Source organism: Salmo salar, chromosome ssa17 (assembly GCF_905237065.1).
Source record: "Salmo salar chromosome ssa17, Ssal_v3.1, whole genome shotgun sequence".
Lineage (NCBI taxonomy): Eukaryota > Metazoa > Chordata > Actinopteri > Salmoniformes > Salmonidae > Salmo > Salmo salar.
Window position 1 is genome coordinate 20,532,501 of NC_059458.1, and position 8,586 is coordinate 20,541,086.

An 8,586-nucleotide genomic window follows, 5' to 3' on the forward strand; every position below is an offset into this window, starting at 1 on the left:
GTCTTACTCTTTTCTGGAGTGGTTGAAAGCAGAGTGGCGCAGCGGAGGCGTGCTGGGCCCATAACCCAGAGTTCGATGGATCGAAACCATCCTCTGCTAAACAGCTCATTTTTAGCAATGAAGTGCGAACAATTAATTTTTTCTCTATATCATGGGCATGTGTAAGTGCCTTCCGTTACACCTTTTTTTTACTGCTTCTATCAGTTCGTATAGGTGAAAAGGATTTCGCAGTACACCAGTGGCCTGAGACACTGGCCTCCTAAGCCATGGATTGTGATTCCTACTCTTTTCTGCATAGTCTAAAAGCAGAGTGGCGCAGCGGAAGCGTGCTGGGCCCATAACCCAGAGGTCGATGGATCGAAACCATCCTCTGCTAAACATTTTATTTTTAGCAATGAAGTGCGAACAATACATTTTTTTCTCTATATCATGGGCATGTGTAAGTGCCTTCCGTTACACATTTTTTTACTGCTTCTATCAGTTCGTATAGGTGAAAAGGATTTCACAGTACCCCAGTGGCCAGAGACACTGGCCTCCTAAGCCATGGATTGTGATTCCTACTCTTTTCACGGAGTGGTTGAAAGCAGAGTGGCGCAGCGGAAGCGTGCTGGGCCCAGAGGTCGATGAATCAAAACCATCCTCTGCTAAACAGTTTGTTTTTAGCATTGAAGTGCGAAGAAAAAAAATCTGCTATATCATGGGCATGTGTAAGTGCCTTCCGTTACACATTTTTTTACTGCTTCTATCAGTTCGTATAGGTGAAAACGATTTCACAGTACCCCAGTGGCCTAAGACACTGGCCTCATAAGCCATGGATTGTGGGTCTTACTCTTTTCTGGAGTGGTTGAAAGCAGAGTGGCGCAGCGGAAGCGTGCTGGGCCCATAACCCAGAGGTCGATGGATCGAAACCATCCTCTGCTAAACAGCTGATTTTTAGCAATGAAGTGCGAACAATTAATTTTTTCTCTATATCATGGGCATGTGTAAGTGCCTTCCGTTACACATTTTTTTACTGCTTCTATCAGTTCGTATAGGTGAAAAGGATTTCACAGTACCCCAGTGGCCTAAGACACTGGCCTCCTAAGCCATGGATTGTGGGTCTTACTCTTTTCTGGAGTGGTTGAAAGCAGAGTGGCGCAGCGGAAGCGTGCTGGGCCCATAACCCAGAGTTCGATGGATCGAAACCATCCTCTGCTAAACAGCTTATTTTTAGCAATGAAGTGCGAACAATTAATTTTTTTCTCTATATCATGGGCATGTGTAAGTGCCTTCCGTTACACCTTTTTTTTACTGCTTCTATCAGTTCGTATAGGTGAAAAGGATTTCGCAGTACACCAGTGGCCTGAGACACTGGCCTCCTAAGCCATGGATTGTGATTCCTACTCTTTTCTGCATAGTCTAAAAGCAGAGTGGCGCAGCGGAAGCGTGCTGGGCCCATAACCCAGAGGTCGATGGATCGAAACCATCCTCTGCTAAACATTTTATTTTTAGCAATGAAGTGCGAACAATAAATTTTTTTCTCTATATCATGGGCATGTGTAAGTGCCTTCCGTTACACATTTTTTTTACTGCTTCTATCAGTTCGTATAGGTGAAAAGGATTTCACAGTACCCCAGTGGCCAGAGACACTGGCCTCCTAAGCCATGGATTGTGATTCCTACTCTTTTCACGGAGTGGTTGAAAGCAGAGTGGCGCAGCGGAAGCGTGCTGGTCCCAGAGGTCGATGAATCAAAACCATCCTCTGCTAAACAGTTTGTTTTTAGCATTGAAGTGCGAAGAAAAAAAATCTGCTATATCATGGGCATGTGTAAGTGCCTTCCGTTACACATTTTTTTTACTGCTTCTATCAGTTCGTATAGGTGAAAAGGATTTCGCAGTACACCAGTGGCCTGAGACACTGGCCTCCTAAGACATGGATTGTGATTCCTACTCTTTTCTGCATAGTCTAAAAGCACAGTGGCGCAGCGGAAGCGTGCTGGGCCCATAACCCAGAGGTCGATGGATCGAAACCATCCTCTGCTAAACAGTTTCTTTTTAGCAATGAAGTGCGAACAATACATTTTTTTCTCTATATCATGGGCATGTGTAAGTGCCTTCCGTTACACATTTTTTTACTGCTTCTATCAGTTCGTATAGGTGAAAAGGATTTCACAGTACCCCAGTGGCCTAAGTCACTGGCCTCCTAAGCCATGGATTGTGGGTCTTACTCTTTTCTGGAGTGGTTGAAAGCAGAGTGGCGCAGCGGAAGCGTGCTGGGCCCATAACCCAGAGTTCAACGGATCGAAACCATCCTCTGCTAAACAGCTCATTTTTAGCAATGAAGTTCGAACAATTAATTTTTTTCTCTATATCATGGGCATGTGTAAGTGCCTTCCGTTACACATTTTTTTACTGCTTCTATCAGTTCGTATAGGTGAAAAGGATTTCACAGTACCCCAGTGGCCTAAGACACTGGCCTCATAAGCCATGGATTGTGGGTCTTACTCTTTTCTGCAGTGGTTGAAAGCAGAGTGGCGCAGCTGCAGCGTGCTGGGCCCATAACCCAGAGGTCGATGGATCGAAACCATCCTCTGCTAAACAGCTTATTTTTAGCAATGAAGTGCGAACAATTATTTTTTTTCTCTATATCATGGGCATGTGTAAGTGCCTTCCGTTACACCTTTTTTTTTACTGCTTCTATCAGTTCGTATAGGTGAAAAGGATTTCGCAGTACCCCAGTGGCCTGAGACACTGGCCTCCTAAGCCATGGATTGTGATTCCTACTCTTTTCTGCATAGTCTAAAAGCAGAGTGGCGCAGCGGAAGCGTGCTGGGCCCATAACCCAGAGGTCGATGGATCGAAACCATCCTCTGCTAAACATTTTATTTTTAGCAATGAAGTGCGAACAATACATTTTTTTCTCTATATCATGGGCATGTGTAAGTGCCTTCCGTTACACATTTTTTTTACTGCTTCTATCAGTTCGTATAGGTGAAAAGGATTTCACAGTACCCCAGTGGCCTAAGACACTGGCCTCCTAAGCCATGGATTGTGGGTCTTACTCTTTTCTGGAGTGGTTGAAAGCAGAGTGGCGCAGCGGAAGCGTGCTGGGCCCATAACCCAGAGGTCAATGGATGGAAACCATCCTCTGCTAAACAGCTTATTTTTAGCAATGAAGTTTGAACAATTAATTTTTTTCTCTATATCATGGGCATGTGTAAGTGCCTTCCGTTACACATTTTTTTACTGCTTCTATCAGTTCGTATAGGTGAAAAGGATTTCACAGTACCCCAGTGGCCTAAGACACTGGCCTCCTAAGCCATGGATTGTGGGTCTTACTCTTTTCTGGAGTGGTTGAAAGCAGAGTGGCGCAGCGGAAGCGTGCTGGGCCCATAACCCAGAGTTCAATGGATCGAAACCATCCTCTGCTAAACAGCTTATTTTTAGCAATGAAGTGCGAACAATTAATTTTTTTCTCTATATCATGGGCATGTGTAAGTGCCTTCCGTTACACATTTTTTTTACTGCTTCTATCAGTTCGTATAGGTGAAAACGATTTCACAGTACCCCAGTGGCCTAAGACACTGGCCTCATAAGCCATGGATTGTGGGTCTTACTCTTTTCTGCAGTGGTTGAAAGCAGAGTGGCGCAGCGGAAGCGTGCTGGGCCCATAACCCAGAGGTCGATGGATCGAAACCATCCTCTGCTAAACAGCTTATTTTTAGCAATGAAGTGCGAACAATTATTTTTTTTCTCTATATCATGGGCATGTGTAAGTGCCTTCCGTTACACATTTTTTTTACTGCTTCTATCAGTTCGTATAGGTGAAAAGGATTTCGCAGTACACCAGTGGCCTGAGACACTGGCCTCCTAAGCCATGGATTGTGATTCCTACTCTTTTCTGCATAGTCTAAAAGCACAGTGGCGCAGCGGAAGCGTGCTGGGCTCATAACCCAGAGGTCGATGGATCGAAACCATCCTCTGCTAAACAGTTTCTTTTTAGCAATGAAGTGCGAACAATACATTTTTTTCTCTATATCATGGGCATGTGTAAGTGCCTTCCGTTACACATTTTTTTTACTGCTTCTATCAGTTCGTATAGGTGAAAAGGATTTCACAGTACCCCAGTGGCCTAAGACACTGGCCTCCTAAGCCATGGATTGTGGGTCTTACTCTTTTCTGGAGTGGTTGAAAGCAGAGTGGCGCAGCGGAAGCGTGCTGGGCCCATAACCCAGAGGTCAATGGATCGAAACCATCCTCTGCTAAACAGCTTATTTTTAGCAATGAAGTTTGAACAATTAATTTTTTTCTCTATATCATGGGCATGTGTAAGTGCCTTCCGTTACACATTTTTTTTACTGCTTCTATCAGTTCGTATAGGTGAAAAGGATTTCACAGTACCCCAGTGGCCTAAGACACTGGCCTCCTAAGCCATGGATTGTGGGTCTTACTCTTTTCTGGAGTGGTTGAAAGCAGAGTGGCGCAGCGGAAGCGTGCTGGGCCCATAACCCAGAGGTCGATGGATCGAAACCATCCTCTGCTAAACAGCTTATTTTTAGCAATGAAGTGCGAACAATTAATTTTTTTCTCTATATCATGGGCATGTGTAAGTGCCTTCCGTTACACCTTTTTTTTACTGCTTCTATCAGTTCGTATAGGTGAAAAGGATTTCGCAGTACACCAGTGGCCTGAGACACTGGCCTCCTAAGCCATGGATTGTGATTCCTACTCTTTTCTGCATAGTCTAAAAGCAGAGTGGCGCAGCGGAAGCGTGCTGGGCCCATAACCCAGAGGTCGATGGATCGAAACCATCCTCTGCTAAACATTTTATTTTTAGCAATGAAGTGCGAACAATACATTTTTTTCTCTATATCATGGGCATGTGTAAGTGCCTTCCGTTACACATTTTTTTTACTGCTTCTATCAGTTCGTATAGGTGAAAAGGATTTCACAGTACCCCAGTGGCCAGAGACACTGGCCTCCTAAGCCATGGATTGTGATTCCTACTCTTTTCACGGAGTGGTTGAAAGCAGAGTGGCGCAGCGGAAGCGTGCTGGGCCCATAACCCAGAGGTCAATGGATCGAAACCATCCTCTGCTAAACAGTTTGTTTTTAGCAATGAAGTGCGAAGAAAAAAAATCTGCTATATCATGGGCATGTGTAAGTGCCTTCCGTTACACATTTTTTTACTGCTTCTATCAGTTCGTATAGGTGAAAACGATTTCACAGTACCCCAGTGGCCTAAGACACTGGCCTCCTAAGCCATGGATTGTGGGTCTTACTCTTTTCTGCAGTGGTTGAAAGCAGAGTGGCGCAGCGGAAGCGTGCTGGGCCCATAACGCAGAGGTCGATGGATCGAAACCATCCTCTGCTAAACAGCTGATTTTTAGCAATGAAGTGCGAACAATTAATTTTTTTCTCTATATCATGGGCATGTGTAAGTGCCTTCCGTTACACATTTTTTTTACTGCTTCTATCAGTTCGTATAGGTGAAAAGGATTTCACAGTACCCCAGTGGCCTAAGACACTGGCCTCCTAAGCCATGGATTGTGGGTCTTACTCTTTTCTGGAGTGGTTGAAAGCAGAGTGGCGCAGCGGAAGCGTGCTGGGCCCATAACCCAGAGTTCAACGGATCGAAACCATCCTCTGCTAAACAGCTTATTTTTAGCAATGAAGTGCGAACAATTAATTTTTTCTCTATATCATGGGCATGTGTAAGTGCCTTCCGTTACACATTTTTTTACTGCTTCTATCAGTTCGTATAGGTGAAAACGATTTCACAGTACCCCAGTGGCCTAAGACACTGGCCTCATAAGCCATGGATTGTGGGTCTTACTCTTTTCTGCAGTGGTTGAAAGCAGAGTGGCGCAGCTGCAGCGTGCTGGGCCCATAACCCAGAGGTCGATGGATCGAAACCATCCTCTGCTAAACAGCTTATTTTTAGCAATGAAGTGCGAACAATTATTTTTTTCTCTATATCATGGGCATGTGTAAGTGCCTTCCGTTACACCTTTTTTTTACTGCTTCTATCAGTTCGTATAGGTGAAAAGGATTTCGCAGTACACCAGTGGCCTGAGACACTGGCCTCCTAAGCCATGGATTGTGATTCCTACTCTTTTCTGCATAGTCTAAAAGCAGAGTGGCGCAGCGGAAGCGTGCTGGGCCCATAACCCAGAGGTCGATGGATCGAAACCATCCTCTGCTAAACATTTTATTTTTAGCAATGAAGTGCGAACAATACATTTTTTTCTCTATATCATGGGCATGTGTAAGTGCCTTCCGTTACACATTTTTTTTACTGCTTCTATCAGTTCGTATAGGTGAAAAGGATTTCACAGTACCCCAGTGGCCTAAGACACTGGCCTCCTAAGCCATGGATTGTGGGTCTTACTCTTTTCTGGAGTGGTTGAAAGCAGAGTGGCGCAGCGGAAGCGTGCTGGGCCCATAACCCAGAGGTCGATGGATGGAAACCATCCTCTGCTAAACAGCTTATTTTTAGCAATGAAGTTCGAACAATTAATTTTTTTCTCTATATCATGGGCATGTGTAAGTGCCTTCCGTTACACATTTTTTTACTGCTTCTATCAGTTCGTATAGGTGAAAAGGATTTCACAGTACCCCAGTGGCCTAAGACACTGGCCTCCTAAGCCATGGATTGTGGGTCTTACTCTTTTCTGGAGTGGTTGAAAGCAGAGTGGCGCAGCGGAAGCGTGCTGGTCACATAACCCAGAGTTCAATGGATCGAAACCATCCTCTGCTAAACAGCTTATTTTTAGCAATGAAGTTCGAACAATTAATTTTTTTCTCTATATCATGGGCATGTGTAAGTGCCTTCCGTTACACATTTTTTTTACTGCTTCTATCAGTTCGTATAGGTGAAAACGATTTCACAGTACCCCAGTGGCCTAAGACACTGGCCTCATAAGCCATGGATTGTGGGTCTTACTCTTTTCTGCAGTGGTTGAAAGCAGAGTGGCGCAGCTGCAGCGTGCTGGGCCCATAACCCAGAGGTCGATGGATCGAAACCATCCTCTGCTAAACAGCTTATTTTTAGCAATGAAGTGCGAACAATTATTTTTTTTCTCTATATCATGGGCATGTGTAAGTGCCTTCCGTTACACATTTTTTTTACTGCTTCTATCAGTTCGTATAGGTGAAAAGGATTTCGCAGTACACCAGTGGCCTGAGACACTGGCCTCCTAAGCCATGGATTGTGATTCCTACTCTTTTCACGGAGTGGTTGAAAGCAGAGTGGCGCAGCGGAAGCGTGCTGGTCCCAGAGGTCGATGAATCAAAACCATCCTCTGCTAAACAGTTTGTTTTTAGCATTGAAGTGCGAAGAAAAAAAATCTGCTATATCATGGGCATGTGTAAGTGCCTTCCGTTACACATTTTTTTTACTGCTTCTATCAGTTCGTATAGGTGAAAACGATTTCACAGTACCCCAGTGGCCTAAGACACTGGCCTCATAAGCCATGGATTGTGGGTCTTACTCTTTTCTGCAGTGGTTGAAAGCAGAGTGGCGCAGCGGAAGCGTGCTGGGCCCATAACGCAGAGGTCGATGGATCGAAACCATCCTCTGCTAAACAGCTGATTTTTAGCAATGAAGTGCGAACAATTAATTTTTTTCTCTATATCATGGGCATGTGTAAGTGCCTTCCGTTACACATTTTTTTACTGCTTCTATCAGTTCGTATAGGTGAAAAGGATTTCACAGTACCCCAGTGGCCTAAGACACTGGCCTCCTAAGCCATGGATTGTGGGTCTTACTCTTTTCTGGAGTGGTTGAAAGCAGAGTGGCGCAGCGGAAGCGTGCTGGGCCCATAACCCAGAGGTCAATGGATCGAAACCATCCTCTGCTAAACAGCTTATTTTTAGCAATGAAGTTCGAACAATTAATTTTTTTCTCTATATCATGGGCATGTGTAAGTGCCTTCCGTTACACCTTTTTTTTACTGCTTCTATCAGTTCGTATAGGTGAAAAGGATTTCGCAGTACACCAGTGGCCTGAGACACTGGCCTCCTAAGCCATGGATTGTGATTCCTACTCTTTTCTGCATAGTCTAAAAGCAGAGTGGCGCAGCGGAAGCGTGCTGGGCCCATAACCCAGAGGTCGATGGATCGAAACCATCCTCTGCTAAACAGTTTATTTTTAGCAATGAAGTGCGAACAATAAATTTTTTTCTCTATATCATGGGCATGTGTAAGTGCCTTCCGTTACACATTTTTTTACTGCTTCTATCAGTTCGTATAGGTGAAAAGGATTTCACAGTACCCCAGTGGCCAGAGACACTGGCCTCCTAAGCCATGGATTGTGATTCCTACTCTTTTCACGGAGTGGTTGAAAGCAGAGTGGCGCAGCGGAAGCGTGCTGGTCCCAGAGGTCGATGAATCAAAACCATCCTCTGCTAAACAGTTTGTTTTTAGCATTGAAGTGCGAAGAAAAAAAATCTGCTATATCATGGGCATGTGTAAGTGCCTTCCGTTACACATTTTTTTTACTGCTTCTATCAGTTCGTATAGGTGAAAACGATTTCACAGTACCCCAGTGGCCTAAGACACTGGCCTCATAAGCCATGGATTGTGGGTCTTACTCTTTTCTGCAGT